Source organism: Puma concolor, chromosome B1, assembly GCF_028749965.1.
Source record: "Puma concolor isolate L17-30 chromosome B1, mPumCon1.1.hap2, whole genome shotgun sequence".
Classification (NCBI taxonomy): Eukaryota; Metazoa; Chordata; class Mammalia; order Carnivora; family Felidae; genus Puma; species Puma concolor.
In genome coordinates this window covers 144,923,534-144,938,948 of record NC_141670.1, presented here as the reverse complement: position 1 = coordinate 144,938,948, position 15,415 = coordinate 144,923,534, and the positions used below count along the sequence as shown (strand labels likewise).

Sequence of the window (15,415 nt, the reverse complement as noted above, 5' to 3'; positions counted from 1 at the left end):
ATGAGATGTTTCCCACTCCTGGGAAGCCAGCATCTTGGTGGAGGGAAGTATTTATAAAAAGGGATAGGGGTTAAAAAAATTTTTTAGCACTGTTACAAACCAAGCGCTACTCCGGTGTTTTACATACGTTAGCTCATTTAACCTCATAAGAATCTGGTGAGATAGCCATCACTAGCCCCACTTACAGGCAAGAGGTTACCTAAATTACTGAAGGCAGCAGAGCTGATAAGTGGAAGAACCAGAAGAGACTCCAAATGCCCCTGGTTCTGCTTCACCGCACCACTTGCGAGTCATTACCTTGTCCTATTAAGCCCTATGCCTGCGCGTTTTGCTTATTTGGATATTTCTTCACTAATCAGGTTTTGGCTGCCTCATATGGCAACTATATGTTATGATATTTGAGAATGTTCAAGTTGGCTGGAACTCTAGGAGTCATTCATCATGCTACACTGTTTTCAGGATGTGAAAAGTTACCTAATCTTTTCATCACTCATAAGAGACCCTCTTATGGGACCATTCACTCCTACCTTCATTCATTTTCCAAACTTTACTGAGTGAGCCCTTGCATAGGGGAATAGAGCAGCAACTCCCAACCACAAAAACACAGCCCTGGGTGTGGTCTCACTGTGTTAGTCTTCAGTGCTGGGCTGTGTTTGGTTTCTCTTCAGGACCATCTAAGTAGCCATTGCTTCTCTGGTGGCCAGGGATGTAGAGTGGCTCAAAGCACAGAGTTAGATCAGGCCCAGGTTCAAATTCCCAGGGCTGTCATCTAGCTGTGTGACCTTGGGCAACTTAGTTAACCTCATTGAAGATTCAGTTTCCACATCTCTAAGTGGAGATTAAAAAATCTACTTTATAGGGCGATTGGAAAGGTGAAATGAAATACTCTCCATACTCATGGTAATAACATGGTTGCAACAGATGCTGCTGCTCTTTACATTATTATTGGCTAACTGTAGGCATAGGCTAATTCCTTACAGGTCATGATTTGAGTAAAGCAAAAGCAGTCATCCCAAACATGATGGCTGATTTCTCAAACGGATGCATAGAAAGACTCAACCATGAGGCCTGTTCCATGTGTTCAGAAGAGTGTTGAAGGTTTTGAACTCGCTTTGGCATTGAAACCCAAAGCCCAACTTTAGAACCCTGGCATTCTATCTGTTTAGGACCAATAGCGGAATCCATAGGCTTGATTTGTTTTGATGGGACTCTAGGGATAGATTAACTTCTGGAGAAAGCTGCTCTGTTTTTTGCTATGAAAAGTAGTCATGCTGGCCTCCTGTTCTGCCTTCCAGTGGATGATGCCATGAGATTTGAATTATGTGTTCTAGCAGAACAGGAACCAGTCTCAGGGCTGAAATCTGGCCTTGTCATTTGCAAGCTGCATGACCTTGGGCCTCTCTAAGCCTCAATTTTTTCATTTATAAAATAGAAATTCTTGCCACAAAAGCACATTATGTGGATTTAATGAATAGAATAATAAGTACATAGTAGGTATGCAATATTTGATCGTTATTATTCTGGGTTGGGTTAGAGGGGCATGTGGCAAAATGGAAGAGAATTGCCATATTGCCAAATATGCTGATTGCCTGGTTATCAAGAAGCCCTCCTTACTGCTCCTTTCCTCCCCCCCCACCTCCTTTATTCCCTTGGTGAATTTATTATCGTTAAGGGGCTGGTCACCAGCCTTACAGGTACAGAACTGGTCATGACAGTGCCCAGGAGTTCGTGAAATTTAGGAATGTTAATTTATGTTATCCAAACTCACGAGAAATTGAAGGATGTATACCACAATGTTAATGTATTAACTCATTTTGCAAAAGATGACTCTAAGTAGAACAAGTATCCCAAGTGGTCCAAGAGCCAGTACTTTATCTGACAGGAAAACTAAGAAGTCTGACCATGGTGAGGTGAGATGGTTGCACGGTGATCTCTGTCAGGGTGAAGGTACAGGCTCTGGGACCCCAGCAAGTGCCGACATCTGTTCTGATGGCCAGATGGCCCAGCTTCCACTAGGGACTCATCTGCCAGGTGGCCCAGATGCTCTCACTGGTGAGTGGGGACCCTTTCCCCTCTGGACGGCAGGGAGTCATGCTGCCTAAGCCCTGCTCTCCAGTCTCATTTCTTCCCTGTGCCTCCACACCAAATCCCCTTTCTGATTGACACATTCTTTCTTTAGATATGCTAATGTGATCGATAAGGTTACTGGAGAGTCTTTGCATTCCCTGCTTCTGGTGTGGGAAACATTTCGTCTCTCAGATGTCTTTTGAATATGTCTTATCTCATCTATTATGTGTCGATTTTTATAGTTGAACTCTCAGAGTTTAAGGAAAAGGAGGCTGTCTTTACTTCTCACACATACTTAGAGATGGAGATTATAAACATGCTTTGGTAGACATGGATGGACATTCCTCCGTGACCTTTCAGAGAACTGGGTAAATGTAAACCCCTTTGCTCTGGATCAATCTGACTTTGTATTGAGTAGCGCTGTCATTTTCTTGAGAAGTCTTGCCTTTCTAGCACCTGTCATGTCCTGAGATTTCATTTCCTTCTATTCATTCATGATAGAGTGACTTGTGTATATCATTTATTAAATTTCCTTCTTTTCCTGAGTGATCTCTGTACGTTTAAAAAAGTTTGAGGTGGCTTCCTGGAAACATAACTGGAGGCTCTGTTTTATAGAGAAATCATTTGTGTAGTGAAAATTTACATATCAGCAGGTCTAACTGTACCTGCCTCTTTTTCCATTCAAGTTAGGTTTGGGTAGTTGAGGGCAACAGCTCACATCCATCATAAAAGTGCCAAGAATGTTGAGCAGAGAAGTGGTGTTTATATACGTTTTGAGGGTGTCTTACCCAGTGAGCAGAAACAATCAAACGTGGAAACACCTTCTTTGAAGGCTACAGTGACAAGAGAAATGCAGTCTCGAGTGAGTTGTGAGTCAAAGACCTTACAAGATCTGCTGACCCATGAAGAAGGCAGAGTCAGTCCTCCAGGAACAGGGAGTGAAGGGGCAGTGTGCTTGCTGCAGGGGCAGAGAATGTTTTGGGTGCTGGGTATATAAAGAGGGAAGGTCTACAGCTAGTAATGGATAAATGGGAAAAAAAAAATGATAAAGTAAGAAGGCGGCCCAAGAAAAGACCTTCCAAAAGGAAAACAAACATCTTAGCTGAAGGAAAACTGAAGAAGGAAAACCTTTGTGGAATGCAGAGCATTTAAATTAGGAAAGCAGACATGTACACAAGTAAGAGTCAATACTCCAAACCCTCTTTCAAATCAATAGAGACTTTATTTGACAGATACACGTAAAATACAAGTCTTAGAGCCAAGTTAACTGTTAAAGTGGAAACAAAGGAAAAGATCTTCAGGTTTAACATTCCTGAGGGTAGCCACATGAAAGTCAGACTCATTCTTTCTGAGAGGATGCATGAGATGATGATGAAGGTTTGAGGCTGCCTGGATATGAAGTCTGATGGCATTAGGTACTAGCTCTGTGACCCTGGGCAAGTCATTTAATCTATCTGAAGGTTGTGAGGTTTAAAAGAGAGATATGTATATGCAGTACATAGCATGGTGATTAAAGCATGAGCTCTCCTGGAAATATAATGCATATTTGTTAAGTAAATTACCTCTTGTGAGAAGTCTACTCTAATCTCTAGAACATAGCATGTGATTGGAGGTCCCAGTTAATAAGAGGACCATTTCCTTCTGCGCATAGGAGGCAGTATGCCTGATTCAGAACAGTAAGGGAAGGGTGGGGAAAAGTGAGCCCCTTTTCAGAATGAAATCTTACTCCCAAACCTTCCCAGCATTTCTGGAAATTTGAATAAGCATTTTCCCTCCCCATTCATGATTCTATGAATTGATGGTGTTGGAAGGGAATTTTTTTGTTGTTGTTTTTGTTGTTGTTTTGACCGACTATATGTGTATATGTGAGAAGTAGGAGTCGATCACATTTTACTGAAAAAGAGGGACAAAGGAGAAAGGGGGGTTGAATTAGCAGAAAAACATAAGCATCTGCCTAGAATATGTGAACTGCCTGGTGTAGTAGGGCCAAAGTGAGAATCTAGGTTTTGTTACTTTCGGTCCATGGCTCTGCCTAGAGGAAGAAATGACACAACTGCATCCAAAGATGTGTAGTGACTTGCCCAAGGCCAAATGCTAGTAGCCTAAGTGAGAAGCTTGTTCTCTGAGAACACAGGTCATGGGGCCTCACGTCACTGCTTTGTGCACCCAGGTTCTTCATCAGCCTCTGGAAGTAAAACCGTTTGTTGCTTTAGAGTTGCTTCCTCCCTCGGGGCACCTGGGTGGGTTAGTCGGTTGAGCCTCTGACTTTGGCTCAGGTCATGATTTTGCCGTTTGAGTTCGAGCCCCGCGTCAAGCTCTCTGCTGACAGCTTGGAGCCTGGAGCCTGCTTCAGATTCTGTGTCTCCCTCTCTCCCTGCCCCTCCCCTGCTCACACTCTGTCTCTCTCTCTCACCCACACAAATAAACATTTAAAAAAAATAGAGTTGCTTCCTCCCTTTAACAAAAATGGGGATGGAATTAAGTTCACCACAGCCCTCAGGCCCACACCTCCCCCCGTCCCCCAAACCCATCCCACATATCTGAGGGTTAGCAGAATAGTTCTTTTTATAAACGGGTGAGATGACATTATTGGAATGGAATGGGATGGGTGGCTCACACACTTGCTACCTCTGTGTCAGATTTCTGTGACACAGAATTCTTTTTCGTGTCTAGATTGAGTTGTGAGATATAGCTCATTTAGGATTTGCAAGTCAGTGATCTCAAAAGAAGTATCTGGTAATGAACAGAATGCATTTTAAGGCCTTTTTGTTTTATTATTATCATTATTATTATTTATTTCAGAGAGAGAATGCATGCGACAGGGGGGAGAGGGGCAGAGGGAAAGTGAAAGAAGAGAGAGAGAGAGAATCTTAAGCAGACTCCATGCTCAGTGTGGAGCCCAATGTGGGGCTCAATCCCATGACCCTAGGATCTGGGACTGTGACCTGAGCCAAAATCAAGTGTTGGGCACTCAACCAACTGAGCCACCCAGATGCTCCAAGAGTCTTAAAGGATAAAAAAAAAAAATGAGCTTTATTCACTATTAATTAAAAAAAAAAAGAAAAGGATTTTGCAAACAAGTTCCTTTTTCAACTCATGGTTATTATTTACAAAAGAAAATAATTTCTTGGGATATGATCACTCTCCATTCCCTTCTTCCTTCACACTATTTTGCTATCTCCCCTCCCCTCCCTACTACCTGCCTGAGTCTGTTCCCTTAAAAATGTCTATATTCTTAAAGCAACTTACTCTGATTAACCATCTGATGTCTCTTTTTAACTTTTTGAAGGTAGTTTAAGGAAAGAATTTATTAAGAGCTTTAAAAAGTACAGAAGTCCCTATTTTCAAAGCAACAAAGTTTGAAGGATGGGTTGAACTTTTCTAGAACGTAAAAAACCTGTGTTTTGTCCTTATAAATTGACAATCTCTCAACCAGAGTATGCCAGCATACTCTCAGGTGCATGCCAAAGGGGAGTCCCTATCACTTGGATTCCAATCTCCCATGGTATCATGGGCACAAATCAATCTCTCTGAGATTAAGTTGCTTCTTAAAATGGAGAACAATAATAATGTCTTCCCTACTCAGTTGCTAGAAGGGTAAAATAAGACAGTATATTTGAAAATGCTTCACTGTAATAAAATGTCCAATCATTATTCCATGATTTTGTACAGTATATATTATACAGCTCCAGCTCATGAAAATTTACCTGACTGCATTCTGTTTTGATCTATTTTTTTTTAATGTTTAATTATTTTTGAGGTGGTGGGGGAGAGGGCGAACGGGGGAGAGGAGGCGGAGAAAGAGAGGGAGACAGAGGATCTGAAGTGGGCTCCACGCTGACAGCAGTGACCCTGTGGGGCTCAAATTCACGAACCGGAGATCGTGACCTGAGTTGAAGTCGGACACTCAACCAACTGAGCCATCCAGGCGCCCCGATTTTTCTATTTAATGAACTGATTTGATTTACTCATGCAAATGAGAATCTATGAATTTTAAAGATTCTGATTATAACTGTTTTGCTAGAAGGAAATTTAATTTTAAAGGACAGTGTCAATGAGGCGCAAGTTCAGAATGGGTTTTTTTTTTTTCTAAAGACCATCTTTCCCGAAGAACTTATGTAAAAAGAGTTCTGATTCTAAAACAAGTCAGCAGTTGTGGCTCACTGGCGGGAGGCTGAACTACAGGAAAGGCCCCTCAGGCTGCAGACTGGGCTTTCTAGGAAGTGACTTTCATCTGCCCGTGCATCTTTGTTCCACCGAATTAAATGCTTAGGTTATATAAGCACATGTGGCACAGGCTGAACAATTTGAAAATGTAATGCTCTCTAGGCGGCACAGCATGTGGCCTTTGGGAAAAGTAGGATGTCAAAAGATAACTCGCAAGTGGGCAGGCAGGAGGAGTTGAGGACGATTAGAAAAGGAGCAATGATCTTTTTAGAGACCGTTGCAAAACTGTTCTTGGAGCTCCAGGTGCTTGCCTCGGTGCACAACACAGGTGCCTTCCTCCACCTTACCTGGACACAGAAGCCAGATGAGAAAGATGTGTGTGCAAGTCCCAAGATTTGCCTCTCAAGACGTGAAAAAGGGCTCCATGCTGTGCTCTGCGGCTGAGTCCTCTGTGGAAGTGTAAGAAGGGGGTGTGTTACACCAATGCCCTCTCAGGAGACCATGCAGCTATAGTGGCGGCCAGGATGGCAGGCGGTATCACTCTTGTGCCGTCTGTCTTGGAAGCTTTCCATGTCTTCCATATGATACCTCCCACCCCCACCTCCCCCCCCAGCACTTGTGATGCCCCTCTTGTCGCCACCCCACGCCCATCCCATGCCCAGTGACCCTCACCATGACTTCACTTGTCCTTCTGGCTCTTTCGCCCTTTTCAGTTCTTAATTTGAGCAAAGGGCTGGCACATAGCTGGATGTGAATACAAACCCCCAAGCTGCAGTATAGTCCACATCCCGTCTCGGGACCCAGGGTTAGGCTTCCCCAGAGGGGAAACCAGCATAACTGAGAACTGTGGTAACTTACCCTTGAAACATTTTTTCCACTTGAGCAAGTGGTGGAGAGGAGGGGAAGGAGGCAGCTGCAGTGGCCTTCGACCCCCAGAAACTTTTCCAAGAGGCCTGGCATCATGGGAATTTGCTCAGTATGCTTTGAGGAGGTATTTCAATCCTGCTGGGACCATACTCAGAGCAGTTTTTGGCTCCCCTGGAGTCCTAGGTTTGAATGTCACTGTCTAGAAGTATAGTATTTGATTTCCTAACCAGTTGTTCCTTCCCATGGAAAATTCATGTAACACATTATTAGGTTTCCTAAGAGTGCACGATAAGACTCCCTTACTGTAATGAGAAAAGGGACATTTTTTTTTCCTGTAGCCCATAATGATAACCACTATTTTTATTCAGTGGATTACATATGCTCACTGGCTATGCGCTGAACGCTAGCCGCATGCAAAGGAATGCCGTACCGCTTCTCAACGAAGGAGGTTTGATGATGAAAGACCCGGTTTCATTCCTGGGATAACATGGCTTGACTTTGAACAAATGTATTCCAAGTGGGAGTCACCACTCCATGCCCAACTATTAAAGAATGGCACTCAAATATCCGTCTGAGCCTTTATGAAGGATATGAAGTCTGAGTTCTGAGATCACTCAGAAGTTATGGTGGCATCCTTTCCCCCGGTTCCAAATGTGGGTTTATCAGCTAGAACAGATAAGTCTGGGTGATTCCGATTTAGAATATGAACCAAACGTTTGTAAATCTGCACCCCTGATCCAAAATGGCTTAAAGCTGCTCCTTGTCAAACTTGGCTACACGTTGGAATTTATATAGGAAGTTAATAAAAAACAAACCAATGCCCGGGTCCCACCCCTAGAGTTCTAATTGAATTGGTATAGGGTGTAACCTAGCACCGAGCATTTTTAAAGCTGCCTGGGTGATTCTGTTGTGCAAAGTTTGAGAACCACCAGTTTAAGCTGTAAGTCAAAGTGATAAAGGGAAACAACAAGGAGGCAGGAACTGAGAGGTAGAAGAAAGACCCACAGAGTGGAAGGGGACATTAGGATAGTAGCAGGAGGAGAATCAGGAAGCAGACCAGGGGAGGCAAGGGCGGACCAGAGCCTTGTTCACACAGGGAACTGAAGAGCAAACACAAAGACCCCTGCTTCAGAGATTTCAGGACTAAGGTCTAGAGAGGTCTGCCGGGGAAGGGCCACCCCACCAGTGGCTCCTGTTCCTTGCATTTCTGTGAGACCTGTTTCTCATTGCTGCTATATGGAGGTGGAATTTTCTTTAAAAGCTCATTAAGAGATGTTGCTACTGATAAGTGGGCGTGGCCAGGGGAGGGGTTGTCCCTGGGCTGCACTTGTTCTGCCATCAGCCCCGGCCCCCGCCCGTGAATGTCTGTGGCCTGAGCTGTTACCACATGTCATTGAGTCGGGAGCTCATTTTTGCCAGCAGGTGTGGGGGCCATCCAGCTGTTCTGAACGGGTAAAACCATACCCATCATGCCACAGTTGCCATGTTCAGTCTACGTGTCGTTTCTGGATGGTGCCGCCAGGAGACAAACCACGAAAGAAAGATGGCTTGCTCAGTGCCATTGAACTTACTCGATCTAATGGGACATGCTCCATGACGACAATGTCAAGAGGTAGTAAAGTTGAATGAACATGTGAGCATCTATCTGTCTTCATGGGATATTCACTTATTTTGTCAGTCCCTGTTTTTTTTTTTTTTTTTTTTTTTTTTAAACCACACTTTGTATAGCCTTAGCACAAATCCCACACTTCTTGGGAGTGATGGGTAGAGAAACGGTTTCCAGAAAGAATTGTTAAATGCCACCCATTGTTAAATACACTACATGTGTCCTCAATGGGAAATCCAAGCTTGGAAGGTCCTGGCAGTTTTGTCCTGTTCTGGGTAATTCCACTGTTTTACTGTCCACTTTCCTTCCAGATGATATATTTTTATGTCTTATTTAATTATCATGGCTCTAAGATCACAGGTGTCCTACTAAAGTCCTGGGAAGAGGCTTAAAATACAGGTTTTGAAGCACTAAGAGCCCTATGCAGACTCTTAGCTTTCAAAAGGCAGAGAAACCCCTGGGTCTGGCTGAGTTGAGATGACCCCTTGGGATCCAAAGTGGGCTCCGCACTGACAGGCTGACAGCAGCAAGCCTAAGGCGGGGCTTGAACCCACGAACCCAGAGATCATGACCTGAGCCAAAGTCAGACGCTCCACAGACGGAGCCACCCAGGTGCCCCTTCGACCATTGCTATTTCAGGTGGTGACCCCAAATAGGTATTTGTTACCACCTCCTCATGGTTCTGTTGCCTCCGGAGTCCTCGCATGTGGCAGTCTTGAAGAGACTTTTTAGTCCTTAGTAAAATAACCGCTCTAAGGTCAGCCTCTTTGCACGTTTGCCTCTGTTACTAAAACGTTTGTTCAACTGCCTCACGGTTTAGAGGCTCACTCTCCGCTTACTAGCTGCAGGACTGCTGTTGTAGCAAAGTCAACCCTTGAACAACACGGATTTGAACTGCTCCGGTCCACTTATGCAAGGGTTTTTTGTTTTTTGTTTTTTAAACAAGTGTAGTACAGCACTGTACATGTATTTTCTCTTCCTTATGATTCCCTTTCCTTTTCTCTACCTGACTTTATTTTAGCAATACAGTTTATAATCCCTGTAACAGGCGAAATATGTCAACAGACTGTTCTCAGTAAGGCTTCCAGTCAACAGTGGGCTAGGAGTAGGTAAGCTTTTGGGGAGTCAAAAGTTATGCACAGATTTTTGACTGTGCAGTGGCGAATGCCCCTAAACCCCGGGATGTTTAAGGGTCAACTGTAACAGTTTGTCAGTGCATTTGAAAAATGCAAAATTTCCACTCCCCCTTTATTCTGCTGTCGACTTCCTGTCTGATGTTGTTTGCTTAGTGCGTAGGAGGTGTAAAATTATCCATCCTTGGGGGGACGGTTGCTTGGTTAGTGTGTTTATTGTCTATGTAGGAAGGTTGCTACATTGTTTCCATGAGGACTGTGGATCTAAGGAGCATTTTTAAAATTAAAAAAAAATTTTTTTAAGTTTATTTATTTTGAGAGAGATAGCACAAGCAGGGGAGGGGCAGAGAGAGAGGGGGACAGAGGATCCAAAGCAGGCTCTTTGCTGACAGTAGAGAGCCTGATGCGGGGCTTGAACCTGTGAACTGTGAGATCATGACCTGAGCCGAAATCCGACAGTCAACCACCTGAGCCACCTAGGCACCTCTAAGGAGTATTTTTTTTTTAATTTTTTTTTTAATGTTTATTTATTTTTGAGACAGAGAAAGACAGAGCATGAAAGGGGGAGGGTCAGAGAGAGGGAGACACAGAATCGGAAACAGGCTCCAGGCTCTGAGCTGTTAGCACAGAGCCTGACGCGGGGCTCAAACTCATGGGCGGCGAGATCATGACCTGAGCTGAAGTCAGCCGCTCAACCGACTGAGCCACCCAGGCGCCCCTCTAAGGAGTATTTTTAAAAGGATTCTTTGGGATGTTTCTTTAAGGGTGTCTGTTAGGAATCAGCCATTTTTATCTGTCACTTGTGAATAAGCAGGGCCCATGAGCCCTGGACACCTGAAACAGTATTTCATGGTGTAGTCACGGGAGTGAGACATTTTCCTAAGCTTTTGTCCTTCACCTGTATAACTTAAACGACCAAGTGGTGAAAGAGAATCATTGTTTTTTCACTAGTGGCTGCATGTTAGTTAAGTTTTTTTATTATTTTTTTAAAGTTTTATTTAGTTAAGTAATCTCTAAATCCAACGTGGGGCTCGAACTCATGACCCCGAGATCAAGAGTCACCTGCTCTTCGATGGAACCACCAGGTTTAAATTATTTATTTAAAAAAATAAGTTAAAAAAGTTTTTATTATACCCCTTTGACTTGCCCCCTCACTTCCTTTAGGTATTTGCTCAAATGTCAGCCTTCCCTGTACAGCCAATTAAAAATTGCAGCCCCAGGCACCTGGGTGGCTCACTTGGTTGAGTGTCCACCTCTTGATTTCAGCTCAGGTCATGATCCCAGGGTCATGGGATCAAGCCCCACATCGGGCTCTGCGCTGAACGTGGAGCCTTGGGATTCTCTTTCTCTCCCCCTCTGCACCCTCTCTAAAATAAAAAACATTTTTTTAAAATAATTTAAAATAATAATTAAAAAAAATTGCAGCCCCTTTCGTGCTGTATCCCTAACACCCCTTATTTTTTTATTTTTTTACCTATGAGACATATGCTCGCAAAGTTACTCATTCTGCTTCCTTTCTTTAGAATATAAACTCCATACTAGTAGCGATTTTGTTCAGTGTGGTGTCTGCAGTGCCTGGAATGGTTCCTGGCACATGATATGTGCTCACTGGATATCCCTGAAATGAAAACAAAACTCTACCCAACAGCAGCCGGGTGGCATGGTGGTTATGAGTACAGGCTCTCAGCCAGTTTGTGTGACTTTGAATCCCAGCCTTACCATTTGCTGGTTGAGGACCTTAACCTCTACCTTAGTTTCGCTGTCTGCAGAAGGGACGTAATGGCAATATCTCCCTCGCTGGTAGAGTAAGTTGCCATATAAATAAATGTTGGCTGCTATGAATTATGTCGTTAGACAGGGTAGTCCTTTTTCTTACATTAAAAGTTCACTGGATAGGTTGGGCTCACCCTCACTGCTCTCTCTGTTCCCTCATGGTTAAGAACTGACCACTGTGGTCACTGAACTGACCACACTTTTCACCTGTATCCTTCACCCAAGAAGGATTGTATTTGAAAGGATATGTCTCCCCTCTGTGAAACGAGATGGGCCTAATTCACTCCCCTGTGCCTCCTGTTAGTAAGGTAGCCTTCTGGGGCTCTTGCCTGGGAGTTAGGTCCTGGGAACTCGGCTTTCAGAATGCTTCTGGTGGCTTTTCTCTGTCCCCCAGCTCTGCCGGCCTAACTGGAATGCGGGCCTTGCAGCCACCTTGTCACGTGGAGATTTAGATTCCTTCCCCAAGCCCCCTACTCCAGCGGCAGTGCTGGGCAGTGGTTAGAGTTCTGGCTTTGAATCTGACCGACCTTGGTGTGCAACCCACTCCTAACTCTGAGTTCTGGGCCAACTGACTTTCCCCTCTTACTTCCCTTGTTTTTCCTCTGGGAAGTGAAGACAATTGTCCCTACTTTGTATTAAGGCTGTAATAATAAAGACAACATATGCCAAGGAAAACAGTATGTGGCCCTGGGTTTGGTGCAATCCTATCCAATCACTGAATAGTCACCCAATAGATGCTGCACCTGCTGCTTACTTACTTCTTGTTAGGGGGAGGCATTCCCATCCTTTTCTTTCTTTTTTTTTTAAAGTTTATTTATTCTGAGAGAGGGGGAGAGAGAGAGGGAGAGAGAGAATTCCAAGGGGGCTCCACACTGTCAGCACAGTCTGATTCAGGGTTCGATCTCACAAACCATGAGATCATGACCTGAGTTGAGACCAAGAGTTGGATGCTTAACCGACTGAACCACCCAGACACCCTCCCCCCCCCCATCTTTTTCAAAGAGAAGTGATTTCCTCCCTGCTTTTAGCCCAATTTTTCTGCCCCAGAGTCCAGAAGATGTAGGTGAGAGAGCAGGACACGGGGTGGATGGGGGCTTGTGTTTCCTGCCAGTGAAAGTCAAACAAAACTGGACAGAAATCAATGTGTCAGGAAAAAAAAAATCAAGGGGAAGAGGTGACCTGCTTGTGACTGTAGACGTAGAAGAACTTTGGTCTAGGAGTGGACGAGCAGAGCCCCTCTTCTGACCCCCAAGAAGTCATTCTGGAGAAACTGCTGCCTACTTTCTGTAAGTTGACGGCCCCAGAAATGGAAGGACTCAGCCTTAGGTCACCGGGCTAGAAACACAGGCCCAGGAGGAGAAGCCAAGTTTCCTACCACCAAGCCAGCTGTGTCAGGGCATACATATGTAATGACTCCGATGCCAGGGCTCTGCTCTGCCTCAGTCGTATGGCTTTTCCTTTCTGATAGAAAAGAACTGATCAGGGGAGCCTGGGTGGCGCAGTCGGTTAAGCGTCCGACTTCAGCCAGGTCACGACTTCAGCCAGGTCACGATCTCGCGGTCCGTGAGTTCGAGCCCCGCGTCAGGCTCTGGGCTGATGGCTCAGAGCCTGGAGCCTGTTTCCGATTCTGTGTCTCCCTCTCTCTCTGCCCCTCCCCCGTTCATGCTCTGTCTCTCTCTGTCCCAAAAATAAATAAACGTTGAAAAAAAAAATTTTTTTTTAAATAAATAAAAAAAAAAAAAAAAAAAGAAAAGAACTGATCACTTGGTGTGTTCATGTTTTATTCGATGATTTTCGCTTCTCACTCTTCAGCATCTTGCATGCTTTCCTATCTTCTTCCTGTAGCGGGTTTTCCTCAATGTGTGAACTTTAATGTTTGTTTGTTTTGGGGGGACAGCATGAGTGGGGGAGGGGCAGAGAGAGCCCGGGGCTAGAGCATCCGAAGCTGGCCCTGGGCTGAAAGCAGAGAGCCCGATGTGGGCCTCCAACTTGCAAACCCCGAGATCGTGATCTGAGCTGAAGTTGGATGCCTAACCGATAGAGCCACCCAGGCAACCCTCAAAGTGTGAACTTTAAGGGCCTCAAAATCACCTGTTTGCCTGTTTAACATGCAGATGTCTGTACTCTTCCTTAAATCAGACTCTCAGGATTAGGGGTTGGGGGGAGGCCTGCTTTTTAACAAACTTGCCAGGTAACTTTGCCGGTAGCTTTCCTCTGCTGCGTCGGCCATTCCTATGATCTTCCCTTGTCCCTTTAGCCCACAGAAGACCCAAAAGGATGGGATCCCCTGGTTATTCCTTGGAATAAAAGACTAGCTTCCTGCCCCTTCTTGGCCATGATATATAAGTAAAATTCAAAATTCAGATTTTCAGCTTGAGAGATCGAGGATGGTTCTTCTCTTTACTCTTTGACAAACATTTCAGAACACAACCCAAATGCACAGAAATGTTCCAAAATAGCAAGAATGTGGGGCTTGCCTTCTTTCCAAGGGCAGAGCAGCTTGCGGCAGTTTCTAAAAATAGAACTTTCTGGTACAGGTCACTAGGCAGGAATGGCCTCCGTGTCACTCTGTTTACATAGTTTCACATCTGACACCTTCATAAAAACAGTACTGACTTGGTGAGGCGTGAGGACCGACATTCGTCTGTGGGAATTCATGGTAAGTGCGTCCCAGGGCTGCAGCCCCACGAACATTGAACAGCATCCCTACTGAGACCAGCAGTGTTTGGATTAAGGGCCCTTTCAACCTTTGCTTCTTGATTCGTCATCCCCTTTCCATCACTGTCTCAAAGTCAGGGGCAGAGGTCAAAAACTCCAGGTCATTTTACGAGATACTAACGAACAGAAAAATAAACTCATGTTCAGGAATTTAAGACCCACAGTATTTTGTTTTGTTTTATTTAATCCGTCTTGCATTTTTCCTCTTTACAAACATGTCAGTTTACAAGGCATCATATTGTTGCAAATTTAAGTTTGAGACCTTTCTGTAAAATGTTCTGAAAAGGCTGACTTATCCTTAACCCTTTTGGAACAGCCCTCCAATAGTGAGAGGTCTTTTCTTTTTGTGTAATAATTCATGGACACTCCTGTCTTGTCCCCTAAATGCAGACGACGTGGGTGGTATTAGAATTAAATTTTCTTGGGATTAACATTCCAAAATTAAGGAAAGAGGATAAAAGAGTGGGGGCACTTGACGCTGAATTTACATGAGGTGGTTGAACTGGACCAACTGGGCAGTCACATTTGTAAGATTCATAGTAGGTTCTGAAGATGTGGATTAATTCAGATCAGATATAGGAATCAATTCTGCTTTACCAGTTTGCCTGCTGCCTTTAGATAACAAATTCTAGAAAGCTCTCACTTGTTGGCTCTGACTATTCCAAGCATTTCATCCTCCCATTTAATTCTTACAACCCATGAAATGGTGTTATTATTACGCTACTTTAATAGGCCAGGAACCAGACTTTCCATTGTGCAGCCTGGCCAAGGGGGCACATCTATTAAGTGTGGATTTGAACTCCAGTCCGTCTGACACAAGAGCCCCAACGTTTAAGCCAGTAGGTGTTCAGAGGAGCTGGTTTTCGGTAATTGCTCAAACCCCTGAAACAACGTGGATTCTTCGGCCTCTGGGTGACCACAGTTTGATTCTGCTGGTGCTTTTATTTGTTTTGCTTTAAGGACAGTCGCACACTGCTGTCTTTTGTTTGCCCTGCAGTGTTGATTCGCATTCCCTTAAATAAATTAACCTTCCCATCTTGTCTAACTCATTTGATGGGATCAAGTTCACATGCCAGTCAAGATG

General features: G+C 44.3%; 1 protein-coding gene across 3 annotated transcripts in view; it reads left to right on the top strand.

Annotated features, from left to right (window-relative positions):
- The window catches only part of SHROOM3 (shroom family member 3), a 327,995-nt gene that overhangs the window by 115,802 nt on the left and 196,778 nt on the right, over positions 1 to 15,415 (top strand). The gene's annotated exons all lie outside the window — the stretch shown is intronic.